The following is a 13,719-nucleotide window of genomic DNA, read 5'->3' as shown; positions in this document are numbered from 1 at the left end:
CCCCCCCCGTCTCCTCCACAGGTTTGACTGAGCCTAATATTCCTGGCAATGCTAAACCGAGGGCAGAGACGCCCAACCCGGCACAGCGCCTGCCTGGGCAGCCGCCGCAGCGGGCAGGGCGCGCGTAGCAGGAAGCGACCCCTAAAAAAGCAAATCCCTGGCCCGTAGCTCTCGCCCCGGGGCCGCCCCTGGCCCGAAGGGGGTTGCTTTGGCCCTTTCCCTGTACACGACGGCCCCGGGGCTCGACATGCTGCCCGCTGCCCTTGCTACCCCTCCGGGCTCCCCGCTGAACGGCAGAACCCCTCTGCTTGAGCCCCCGGCCCGGGGCCGCGAGCAAATGCAGCGCTTCAGCACGGTATGATCCAGGAAAAAAAAAAAAAAAAGACTGACAATTCGGGAGACAATCTTTTTGCTACGTAAATGTGTGCGAGTTGACACAATAGCTTGTACAAATGGCTTGGGAGGCCACAACCCCTATCATGTTAATATATAATTATTGATTTTTAAAATGACTTCTTATATCCTCCATGATCTCTAAAAAAGCTAGGGAGGTCAGTCTTGTAAATACTTTTACAAGTAGGTAATAAAAATCACGGTGAAGTCGCATTGACAAGTAATTACTGGGTAGGTTTGTTAGCTGATTCTCAAAGGTTTTTTTTTTTAAACCAACAATTATTATTGTACTAATGACAGCCATTTTTAAAGTTAAGTGTCCTTCTTCCTCTCAGCTTAAATAATAAAGCCCTGGAAAAAACACCTGAGACTGATCCAGTGCAATTCTTATATATTAGGCTCCAAAAAGATACTAATTATGTCTCCCCCCGTTTAAAATACACCTTTTTTTTTAAGGTGATATGGCTTATTTTGACATGTATGGTGGCAGGAAGGGAGCTACGGTTTCTGAATAAATCTCTCAAAGCAGCGCGTGAGGGTAACAATTCTTACTGCTTTATTGCAGCGCAAGAGCATAAACAGCTTGGATATGTGGTGTATCAATATGCCACTTGTTAATAAGCAAGGATGTGAATCATAAATATTCGGCTGCTTGATCACCAGGCTTTTAATTAATGTTTTGATGATCTCCAATAAGAATAAAAGTCAGTACGGTAGATATTGAGTAGATACGACAGAGAAAAGATGCAATGATTTTCTGTGTTACCTGATTTATATGACAGATAAACTATCAACTCATCCAGTTTCATACAGAGAAAGAGAGAGGAGAGACGTTCATTTCCTTTTTTTATATCTTATTGTAAAAAAAAAATCACTTAATTCAAATGTGTATCTAAAATGTTCCCAGAGGACAGTGATGCAGGCAAAATAATCAAGGTTTAGCACTGTGTAATAAAGGTTTGTGGCCAGATTCGAAATTAAGGAGCTGTTCCAGCGCTTGCCTATGCGGGAGCTGGGTTTCGGGAATAAATTACGCCCGTCTCCGGCTGCTGGGAGCCGGCGCGGAAGCCGCGGGGCTGCGCCCGCCACCGCCTCCAGCCCCGGCGCCTGGCGGAGGTTTGGGGGAAGGAGGCGGAAAGCGCAGCGCGGAGGCCAGCCGCCGCGGCTGAGGCCGGAGGCCGGCCAGCCTCGCGCCGGGAATCGCAGCCGCGCGGCACGGAGCGGTGAGACGCCGCCGGCGTCGCGGGGCCGCGCCGGGGCCCGTCGGCCGGCGGTGGGAGTTTTGCCGGCCGGATGCTGGAATAAGCAGGATATTTTTCTAAAGAATAAATAAATWAAAAAAAAAGCGTGGGGAAAGGCGCAGGGCTGGAAATGCGCGCGGTGTTTCTCCCGGGTGGCTTTGATGGAAGCGCTGCCGTCGGAGGCGCTCGGTACGACCTCGCGTTGCGTAACTTCACTTAATAACTCTGCGCCGGGCTGTGCAATTTAACAGCTTCGGAGGAACTCAATGCTAATGCATTGATTTTGCTTTAATAGAATTTTGTTGTCAATGGCCAGTGCTCAGCACGATGCAGGCTTCAATCTTAACCCATCTGAAGGCTCTGTTCGTTTCCAGTTGAGCTCCGTTCGTTTCCAGTTGAATAGGTTAAGCAAAGACAGACCTCACTGTTCTCAATTCACTTTATGATCCTCCCATCATAAAAAATAATATCAGCACCTTGCTTTTCATGTCAGAACTACATTTGAGCTGCTATTCCCTATGCCCATGAGTAAATCCCATAAAAGCCGCCCCGTTGTACTGTCGCTATTTTTCCTTGTGGATGATTGATTGATGGATGAGTGCTGACACTTCAATGAAGCTATTTCGACTGCCATCTCAATCCGATGATGTGAGGGGTATATTTTCTGTCCATGCCTCATTACTTCAGAATGACATTCCTGGAACTTCATTTACTTTTTCCCTCCTTCCCTCAAGCGCCATATTTTTTCCCATCTAGGTTATGCATGCCATAAAAAAAGCAATTTGCTATTATATGTGGCATAAGGGCAACACTTTCCCTAGGAGGTAAATAAGAAGGGCCTTTTTTTCTCCTCCATGTTGAGTTTAGGGATCATGTCAAAATTTCCCAAGCAATGCCAGAACAGGCCCGTCTGCACGAGCAGCAGGGAATACAATAAGCATATTTAGTGTGATTTTGCAAATGCTGCACTTCAATTTTTATCCTTGAATATCTAAAATAAAAACACACCCCAAGGCCCTCTCATATTTGAGAACGATCCTCTTCTCAAATTTCTGCCTAGCATACTTCGAATATTTCATCTGCAACAGAGTAGCAGTTTACAACTTGATCCAGACTTATTTTTCCTTTGAGAATAAGGAAAGTTCATTTGTTAAATGCAGAGATGGATTTGTCTGCTGTAGGTTGCTTTAGTTGCAAGGAAATGCTCAGCTAGAGTAAACAGGGCTGCACCTGATTTTCCAAACAGTGCACTAGGTAATGTGAGGTTTGTAACACCAAAATATCCTGGAAGATTTTCCGAGGGACCTGATTTTAATCTGTGTAATACAGTATTCCCGTTAATAATAATGTATAATTAAGACATCCGTTAAAAATCCATAACGTTAATTTAATGGAGAAAATCTAATACAGTTCTATTGGAATTTTTACGTTAAATTAACTTTAACGGGCTTTTAATGGATGTCTTAATTAGATCTCATTATTAACGTGAATATTCCACAAATTAAAATTGGGATCTCAAAGTTTTAATGAAAAAAGTTACAAGAACAAATTTTCAATTGCCATCTTTTTAGCCCCTTTCTCACCAGGTCTCTGCTGATTTTAAAAGGCAGCTGCGCTTTAAAACCTGCGAATATAGATAGTAATAGACAGGCCAGAGAGATAGCGTGAAGGCCAGATTCTGATCTCATTTACCGTGGCATAAATCCAAAGTAACTCCCTTAACTACAACAGAGATATTTAAATTTACACTCACGTAACTGAGAAAGGAATGCTACTTTTATTCTTTTATATCTATATATAGATATTTACATAGTGATATTTATATATAGATATACCTATATTTATATAATGTTCAATAATCTAACAATAGTACTTTTGTTTAAAAATCACTCCATCGYATATGCCTTGTCATAGACTGTAATGGAGATTTAAATATATATATATATCTGAGGAATAAAACAAACTGAAAATAATCCCTTTTAAACAAATCTTTGGCAGCAACACGGTTAAGCATAACTATTTGAACAACTTGCACAGAAGATTAACATTGTTCAGAGGTTTTTTGGCTCAGAATCTGTTTTAACTTAATAATTCTTGTACTCGCTGTGATGTATTGATCCCTAGTGCAATGACTGGATTGGGCAACCCAGGTGCAACAGTAATAGCTGCACTGAATAGAAACATTTCCTTTAGACAAACTATCCCAGAGGGGTTATAAATAGGAAATGGACATTACCATGAAAAGTAAAGCTTCCAATGTGACTGCGTCTTGTGTAGCACACTTGGACATTAAACTATGAAGAATTTTTTTTTCCTGTCAAGTGTTACAAATTGACGAAATAAGTACATCAATGTTCTCAGTCATTATCTTACTTCAGTGGCACTTTGTTTTAGTGACAGCAAAAAGGGACAGTGGAGACCAGACAGCCCCAGTGCAGTTTATCAATGAAAATCTAATATCGTCCATAAGCAGGGGAGTGGAAATCAATACTTCATTACCAAATTGTTAGTGAGGATGAAGAAGAATAGCTGGAGTTTTTTTGGCAGTCTTCGCGGTACGGGTTGTTGTGAGTTCAATGTCAGGATCGGAGTGACACGTAGAGACGGGCTGAGTGCGGGAAGCCTGGGCTGGCGAGCTGGAACTAAGGCATTTGTCCTGCAAGTAGAATAATAATAATAGCTATAATTATTAATTCTTTAATCGTGATTCCAGATTATTTTGAATATGTGTTTTTTCTCAATAGTAATTTCTCCTAAAGAGTCAGCTTTGCTTTACATTGCCCACCCGTAGGCTCACGAAAAGACGAGGACACACAAGTGTAAAGGAAAAGTCCTCCTGCTGGTTAGCCCGTTCAGTGTGATGTACCCAGTGCTACAACCGGTTAAGGGAGCCTCAAGCTGGACTGGGTATCTGGGTAGCTATATTGTGTTTAAATCGCTGCACTATTGCTGTTATTCCTGGCTGTTGTGGCACCTCCTCTCCCTCGCATTAAAAGCCGCCGTTCTTCCGCCAGGCTCTTATCCGTTCTGCAGTTGCGGGAAGTGCTAAGTGGCTGAAGCTGTTAAGTTAATGCTGCACAGAGGTGGAGGATGCTTGTTTTACTTAATTACAAGACGTAGGTTTAAAAGTTCAGCTCAAAGTGGAGTGCTGTTTTGCTCATAGCCTGGGAAAGGGGACTGAGAAAAGCAGTAGGAAAAAAAAATAGTGGAAAAATAAGGTGAGAAATGAAGCAGGGAAAGTCAGTCTGGAGAGAGCACAAGAAAAAAAAAGGTATGGCAGTCAGCAAAAGATATATGTAACTTAGAAATATTCTGTGTGTTCGAGGCCATGTACACTTCAGCAAACCCAACTCAGATCCTGTGGTGTTCCCTGTATTCTGGCTAAATCAACTGGAAATTCAGTAGTAACTTTACTTAAAGTAAAATAAACTTTTCATAAAATTCCATGTGAAAACAAAAAGTCCATTGACTCCGTGTTATTTGGTTTGCTATTTGGTTTGTTTTACAATATCTTCACCTTTTCAGTTTTCACAGTGATGCTGTTTTGCATTGGCAACCCAGACCAGCTATGGAGAAATTGTTGGAAGGGAAGAAGAGGTTTTGGCAGCCAAATGTAGARATTTTTGGCACCTGAGAATGCGTGGAAGTCAGTTTGAAATTGTGGTGAATACTTTAGGTCATTATTTCCACTTAAAAGATATTAAAAGCAATCCATATTGACACTTTACAATGTTGTCTTTAGGTTTCAGAGGTAACGCTCCAGAGCAATTCACACTTTGCAAAGCTATTATTTTTCACTGCAAAAGGACAAAGCTATGTCAGTTTAAAGCTTACTCAAGTTTTAAAGAAGTCCAGAAGTCTTATGATTGTAAAGTTTAGAGTTGAAAATACAAATCTGTAGTAAGCTGAGTCCGATCCTGCAGTGAAGGTTGCAGATACAGAACCACCATGTACTAATGGTCTGAGTACCGACTGAAGAGCTGTCACAGGAAATTTGAGCCTTATAGCCAAAGAGGGAGCCTTCCAGCCCTAACCAAGCTGGAAACTTGCTTGTGGCATGCTGCTTAAGTCTTACTTTGGGAAGATATCAAGATCTCTAGTGGGTCTGAGCTGCAGAGCATCTGTGCGACTCATGGATGCTGAAAACCCAAACTGTGGGCTGGTCCCRCRCAGACCAGCATGAGGCCKTGGTGGAAGAGCTCCGCGCAGGAGCCATAATTCTTGATTAATTCAGTTCTACCTCCAGAATGTTGTTTGGACAATTAAGCAGCATGTAGTATTACTAAATTGCTAATTCTGGGAAGGAATCTTGATCTGAAGCAAAGTAACTGGTTCCCTGCCAGAGGGAAATACTTATCTAGGGTTTGGATTGGAAAACTGCAAAGCCAAACTCCTGRTTCCTTTTTCTTTCTCTTCGTTGTGAGTAAGATCCTTACACTCTTGTATTATACTGTGAGCAGCTGTAAAATCAGCTTAGTAAGATTTCTGGCTGCTCCTACGTCACAAGGGGAATGCACACGGAGAAACATTAAGGACTTTCTTAAACCTCCTTGGCAAAGCTCTTCAAAGGAAGATTAGTCAGGGTGTAGCTCCACATGAAACTCTCCTGGCAACAACACTGGCTGCAGAAGTTTGTGCCTCTTCCTATCACATCAAGCCCTTGCCACAGCTGGACACGATGCTCCGTGGTGGCAGCACAGCTGGCTGCAGGGCCGCGCAGCCCCGGCRCGAGCCGGCGCTGTGCTCGCTCTGGCTTGCAATGCGGCCACACTACCAGTTGCATGAGGAGGCAGCAGCKCCAGTGCTGGGCTGGGACTGCACAGCCAAAGGGGAAGGGTGGAAACCTCTTAAACTGGTTTTACTGCTGCTGGAGAAAGGACAACATGGAGCTACCGGCCCCTGAAGCTGGAGGGAGGTCTCACTGCACTGCTGCGTGGTTGCAGGGAATTTGGTTTTAGCACTTGTATAAAAGCCATTCATGACAACTGGAAACGCTTTTGCGACTAAGCTTCCAAACACTTGACTAACAGTAACATCCATGCGTGACTAAAATCAATGGGGACTTGGCATTGATTTCAATGGGATGAGCGCTCCCCCCCAGGACTTTTGCCCAACCAAAGTCTCCATCCTCGGTTGCGCATCGATGTCACTGCAGGCTGGGACAGGACTTTGGGAAATTAATTAGTGTGAGGCCTGATCAATAAGGGTCATGGCTTATGTATTTCATTATCAAGGCTCTAAGAGATTTGGGGAGTTTGTGGAGAGCTTGTCACCCACGGGCTGGGGCATAGTAGCCCAGGGTTCAAATAGCGCTCGATGGGCAAAGTTTGTTGTTGCCTGGGCACTGATTGGAATGTAGCCCAACCTGTACCATAAAGAAAACTCTGTCATTTTAATTGCATTAAATTGAAGATGTTCATTATGTTGGTCATGTACAGCATATGTGAATTATCAGATGCAGATATTGAAGATTTGCTTTTATTTAACATTAATTATCAAGCCATCAGTTGATGTAAAAAGTTTCATATTTTAATGTGGGTGTGTCAGGACTCGGGCCTCCTTCTAACAACCTTCCCACTCCTTGTGCGTGGCACAGCTTCCCTCTCTTCACTCCAATCTTACTGTAAAAACACAGCTGGGAAACCCTTGACACGTGAACTCACAAACACGTCTGCAATTTGAGAYGCTTGTCAGCTGTACGTCAGCGGCTCACGGTGGCCGCGTCCGGCCTCGGCGGCTGCAGCCACCGCGCTCAGCCCTGCTCCTCAGACCCTGCCTCGCGAGACGAGCGCCGCGGTCGCTCGCCCTCCGTCACGCGCACGTGTGCACGCACACGTGTCAGATCCCGCGCTCAGTTTGCTTTTGGGTTCTACAGGGGAGCGTTCACCGCTTCAGTGACACCATTTGAGGTGGGACGGTGCTGTAGACGCACTAAGATGGTAGAGGTTCATGTGCTTACAATTTTTTTCCTGTATTTTCAGATCTTTGCTAATATCACTTTATCACGGTCTGTGAGTTTGGTGGGATACTAATAATGGCAATACGTATCTCTGATCCACCCACTGAAGTCCATGGGAGTCTACGGCTCAAAACCCCACCATGCTGCAGCTGTACCTAGGGTACCGCATCGCAGGGCTCCTGAAAGGCCGAACAGAAAGACACAGCCAGTCCCTTTGTGGTTACCAAACATGCTATCTCTAGATGTCATTTTTGACCTACTTTTGCTAGATTTTTACAGCAGCAGAAAATCTGTTCCTTAAAGAATCATGCTCACATGCACAATACCTAGGTAGAGAGAAAAAGGAAATCTGGATATATTTTGTTTCATTTAGGATTCCTTTCACCCTGAATTACAGTATTACAGACTCTAAATGTGTTCTCGTTACCCATAATTATAACTAAAATTATATCAATCTAAACAGTAACTACTCAGATGATTCATACTGATTTTAAGGAGCATGCTCTCTAAGTTAAGCCTGCCCATCCATTTTAAAGCCTTGCAGCTGGAATAGCTTTCCAGAAGGTCATTTTRCAGCACATTAAATAAATAAATAGAATATATTTATTTCAGAAAACATATTCTTATTAGAGGGGAAGACATTTTGGGAAAGGTAAGAATAACCATCATGAAACCTGATTTTTTTTCACCTGTTCCTACAAAGGCTGCCTGGCAGCACCCACACAAATGCAGGGCATCTACAGGCTCTGCATGACGCCCGTAGAATAAGGTCCCTAATGTGCATCGTATGGAGGCACATCAGAGTGGTGATGAACTACGTTATGCATAGCACAGAAATTACATTTGCTGCTCCCCAACACCAGCAGCAGAGCAGAGGGAGAGATGATGGTTTGGGTAAATACATCAGCACAGTCCGTGGCTGTTGCTGGCATGTCCCCAAGCCCCCTTCACCCCTGCAGAACAGCCTGGGCTGGGACCGCAGCCCTAGAGAAAGGGAGGTGCAATAAAAGGTCTCCTTTACTGTGAAACATGTTTCTGTCCCATGATCTAAGTCTGTGAGAATGTGGGACAAGATAATGGAAAAAAAATGTGGGCTCCAGCTCAGATGTTCCTGGGGTGTGTCTGCCAAAGCACAAACTGTCTGATTGCCCTAGCATCCAGGTGGGGGAACTCGGAGACCTCAGCGCCTAGGTTTATGGAAACTACATTTATTAAAAACTTGAAGCCATTAAGGTGGTATTTGTCTCAGAAAACCCTTTGTTGAAGGTACTTTGTTATGAGGTGGAGGCCAAGGCCRGATAAAAGACCCCAGGATTTCAGTAGCAAGATCATGAGAGCTCACATCTGCAGCTGGTGCAAAACACCTTATCTGCAGGGGGTCAATGAAGTTATGTCGGTTTACATCAGCTGCTTGGCCTAACAGTTGCAGGCTATGAAAGAAAAAATTCTTGAAATCTGCTAGAAAACAAAAACACAAACACTCTTTCACTTTCTGAGTTGCGTCTTTTCCAACACTTCTGAGGCCTGTGCGGATAATTCCACGTGACTTAGATATCTTTCTCAGCTGTGACCCTGGCAGAGCACAACTCTGAAGCATATGCACATTAGTATTGCACACAGTATAGCAAGCATGGTAAACCCAGCTCTGCCGGGACCCGTGGAGCGACGGTGCGTACACCGCGGCTGGGCTGCACCACGCAGGAACGCCAACATTTTTGGGAAGTGCCTGCACAGACGGGTGCGGACCAGTCGTGCCACTTGAGACCTAGGAGAAAGATGCAGAAATYTCTCTGTATATACATAYGTGTATGTATACATACTATCTATACATACGTAGGTAYGTAGGTAYGTATGTGTGCATTTCTGGACAAAAAGCAGCCCAGTGAGAGCTTCTGCATACGTGCAGCAGTGTCCAGCTTGCTGCTAGACATCCCTGAACAAATACAGTTAGATCCTCCAAATCCACCTGAACAACACGGCTTGCGAAAAYGCTGACATCTGTTAGCCTGAGCTGTTCCCCAGAGGGCAGACAGTCTCTTCTACGAACGACTAGAAAAGACTCCAGGAGCATTTTAAAAGAAACAGCGATGAGCTGCATTTCCCCCCTCCCCGGACAGGGGAACGAAAGGAGCAGCACGGTGTKGGGGGGGGAGGCCTTGCAGCCCCTTGGGGCTCAGCTAACGAAGATGCCGATCAGCGGGGTGAGCAGAGGCCACCGCTGCAGCATCGCTGCTCGATGCAGCCCCTCTCCCGCCTCCTTGCACGGCYGCTCACCGGTGCAGCGGCCCTGCCTGGCTTACCCGCAGCTGACTRTACGGTGCCTCGCATCAGGGGACTATTTATGCTGAAAATAACCAGCGAAAAGAAAAAAAAAATGTTTTCAATCGGCCGCAGGGGAGAAGGCAGCGGCGGGGCGTTAAAACCCRCTTCCCGCCCGCAGAGCGCGGGTGCGCGTGGCTTTGGGCAAACCATTCCCCTCTGTGCTGTTTTCTGATAGCCTGAGCCAGGCTAAAATCAGGGCTGCTGCTCCCTCTCTTTTCGCAGACGTGGAGTGAAATCCTGGCCTTGCAGAGATAGCGGGATTTCCAGGCCAGGATTTCACCCCTGATCTCATCTTGGGCCTCAAGGTGACATAGGATCCAGACACGTTCAGCAACCGCGGCGAGTACGCGTGATATCCAGCAGGCGCGGGGCGGGGAGAGCCCRACGCGTCGCTCGTCCCTCCTGGTCGCTTGTGCGCACGCGCAGAGCCCTGCGCACGGGTATCTAGCAGGATCGCGGGCTCGTGAGGGGGCAGAATGAGGGAACATTTAATTTGTTGTTTTTCCTATAAATAAAGCATAGTCATCAAATCACAATGTATTTGAGAGCACATGTTATTGACAGCCTATTCTTGGAGGAAAAAAAAAAAAGTGGATTTTTTTGGCAAAGTTTCTCTATTTGCTAAAGATTAAATTGTTCTTTGYACAGGGCACCATCTGCCCTTGGAGAGAGATTTAGTTGATGGCAGCTGCAACCAAAGTGTGGAAGATATAGCTGAATTTCTGGTTTCTTTTCAACTCGCAACTGTCATTACAGGTCACATGCAAACTGTGTCATTTTCTGTGACAAGCAGGTTCTGTAGACTAGGGTGCCTGCTACATTTTAAAATGCCACCTGTATGGATCCCAGAAGAGAAATAGCTTTTGTAATGCACCTTCAAAAGTGAATTTAGAGCAGATAAGACAAAGCAATTATGGTTCAATTGTCTAGGTGCCTGACGTGGGTAGGAACTGGGTTCAAGTGCTAGGCTTGCAGAGATGGATGGTGGGTGTACTGGCAGGTCACTTAAAGCTAGATTCTCCCAAGTAATTTAGGTGCTTAAAATCCAAAATTGTCATCTGGAAGTGTTTACTCAACTGTCGCCTAATTCCTCAATTGCCTCCTTGTTTCCCTTGTAATGTAATTCCACGTTAGAGTAAACCCCACATTTCTCAAATCTGAAGAGAATTTATCATCAAGCTAGAAGATGCAGTGGGAGGGTGTTCTCCCAACTCCACCTACAGAGGTCTGCCATAAAAATTTCGAGATTCACTGTGAGAGAGTAAAGGCTAGTCCGCTGGGAGACCCCGAGTTGCAGTCTCTACTTTCACAACTATTTTGATATTTCACAAGAATTTGTCACTGGCTAAAATGAACACTTTGAGTAGAAAATTCACAGCTCTTCCCYGAACACCCTAACCGTTCTGGTGGAGAATCATGTTTCCTTTCTCTGCGAAGCATAATGGGAGGGGAGCAGTTACTGGCAGATTTTATTAGGACTAAGAAACAAAGCAAAACAAAAAAGCAAACCCAAACTTCTTTGCTTTCATCCCTGCCTTGCTATGAAAGTGCCTTCATATTTCCAAGCTCGCTGACAATATTTCAGAGTGGTACATCACACAGAGTCTCCTCTGGAATGGCAGCCACTGTCAGTGCTGTGCAACAACCAGTCTCCGGATCGTACTTCACAAAGGTTCTCTCTAAAGCTTTTCTATCAAAAAAAGATTTTTGAAATTTGTGAGCCTCGCGGCATCACAGACAAGGATGAGTTCTGGTTAATTTTCTTCTGATGATTTCCACATTTTCTGCAAGAAAAACAACAGCTACTATTGCCTTAAGACAGACTAGGTGTAACATGTCTAGATATAAGAAGARTTGTTCATGTCAAAGAATGCATAGGACATAAATTTGTTACCAAGTTTACTGTGTTCAGTTCAACTTTTTGGTCTTCTATAACATTTCATCATGGTAGTCTRGGGTCGTGTTTTGAAACAAACTGCTAGTAAATCTTTATCACAACTTGTGTCATTAAATCTACATTTTTTTAGATAAAAAGTTTTTTTTTAATGGGTAGAGATTTACACTTCCAGCGAATTATTGTTCCAGGCACCAGCTCCTCTTTCTGATTGCTCCACGATGTGCCCAGCCTCTTCGAGCTGTGTCTCTGGAAAGGCTTGTGCTTCCATTTTGCTGTTCTGCTGCAGATACACTAGGTTATTTGCATCAGTGATTTGACTGAGCTCAAGTGTTTTCAGCATCAAGGCCTTTAAAGAGATGTCCAGAAAAATGTTTCAAAGCACAGACTGTGCTTACTTTGTGCAGAAAGCATTAATTGGTAGGAGAGGAAGGCTGCTTACGTGAATTAAGGTTGAATACACTGGTTTCTTTTTTGGGAGAAAGCATTTAAAACTCAAATTCCCACCTTAAAACCCAGACCAGCATGCTCACTGCAAACTACAAGTAAATCACCGACTCCGCAGTGCCAGACCTGCACGTGTTCCTCCACTGCTGATTTATCCACAAAATATATCACATGCCAGTTAYTTGAATTAGGATCACGGGGAGACAGGAATCATTAGAGAGCAGGAGAAACTCCTACGCATAAAGAAAACTTCCCCGTTTGTCTCCTCCGCGACGCCTGTGTTATTTCCTCTTCCCGCGCTGGCCGCCCGGAGGAGGCAGCGGATGCCCCGATCCCGGGCGGTCGCTGCTGGGGGAGCAGCCCTAGGGCACAAACGCTGGTACGGCAGCAGCTGAGAATTTCCAGGCAAACCCAGTTTCCCAGTCGCTGCGACGCTGGTGGGTGAACRGGATAGCCAGGATCAGGTCATGTTCCTGGTTATGTTTCCTTTGCTATCGGAGTGCCTCGAAAAGCCAGGTAAATTAGACTCGGAGAAAGGGACGCTGCATCTCTGAGTAATGAGGCTGGGAAACAGGGAACACATTTTCCACTAGCTCATGTCTCACCGTATGGCATTCCGATTTCGTGACACTTCATAATAAATCATTGCTTATCACTCACATGGGAACATAACATGGTTCAAGTTAAGATTCGTTAGTGATTGTAAAGAAGAAACATGAATTGCTCCATATCAGGGCTTTTTGATCATCTTTCTGTCCACTGCAGGCATTTTTTTTTTTATCAGTATATTTACTGTAACTGTTGTTTAAAGCATAAATAAAAAGGGAAAGAAAGAGCAGAAAATATGAATAATGAAAATAAATTTATTTGCCTTATTTATGTGTTTATGTAAGCATTTGGCAATTACTTTGCACAGCCACTTGTATTCAGTGTCACAGACTGCTGCACCAACATAAGTTTCAAAGGCTGGGATTTTATAAATATATCTGTATATATATACGCGCGCGCGTGTGTGTATAAAAATCAAAATGCCAATGCATTCATATTCTGGAGGAGAAGTTTCTAGCAGGTGCCTGAGTTTCTAGAGCCAGGCTTGCGTCACTGTGCCTGCCATGGGGCAGGGATGGTCTGTGCCCGCCCTGCTGCGCCGCTGCCCCGCGCTGCGGGCACGGCCCCGGCTCCGCTCCCTGCTCGGCCCCGGATGTGCCAGAACCGAAACAGCTGGAAACCGTCCGTCCTTCAGCCTCGCCAGTCCTGCCGTGAGCTCAGGGATGGGAAACTTGGGGTCGAGCGGATTTTGGGAATATATTCAACTGCTGAAGCTTATGGGATGACATCAGTAGTATTTTAGGGGAAGGGTAATTTTATTGTAAAAACGGCTACTAACTGAAAAATTGTGTCCCTGGAAGCTTGGAAAAATAATGAATTACAAGAAGTCTGCAGAAATTCCCCCTCCCCCCCCC

At 44.8% G+C, this 13,719-nt stretch overlaps 1 protein-coding gene across 2 annotated transcripts in view; it reads right to left on the bottom strand.

Annotated features, from left to right (window-relative positions):
- Positions 1-6: 6 nt before the first annotated feature.
- TSHZ2 (teashirt zinc finger homeobox 2) overlaps positions 7-13,719 on the bottom strand; it is a 225,633-nt gene continuing 211,920 nt past the window's right edge. Inside the window, exon 3 of one of the 2 annotated variants that reach the window (XM_085314079.1) lies at positions 7-4,290. The gene's annotated coding sequence lies outside the window, so the exon portion shown is untranslated. Of the gene's footprint in view, positions 4,291-12,071; positions 12,093-13,719 lie in introns of those variants that run through there. The other variant, XM_085314083.1, reaches the window with a different exon arrangement.

This window comes from Rhea americana, unplaced genomic scaffold (assembly GCF_003343005.1).
Source record: "Rhea americana isolate MKP2758 unplaced genomic scaffold, rheAme1 scaffold_4, whole genome shotgun sequence".
Lineage (NCBI taxonomy): Eukaryota > Metazoa > Chordata > Aves > Rheiformes > Rheidae > Rhea > Rhea americana.
The sequence above is the reverse complement of the archived record's forward strand: the minus strand, read 5'-3'. Positions and strand labels throughout refer to the sequence as shown.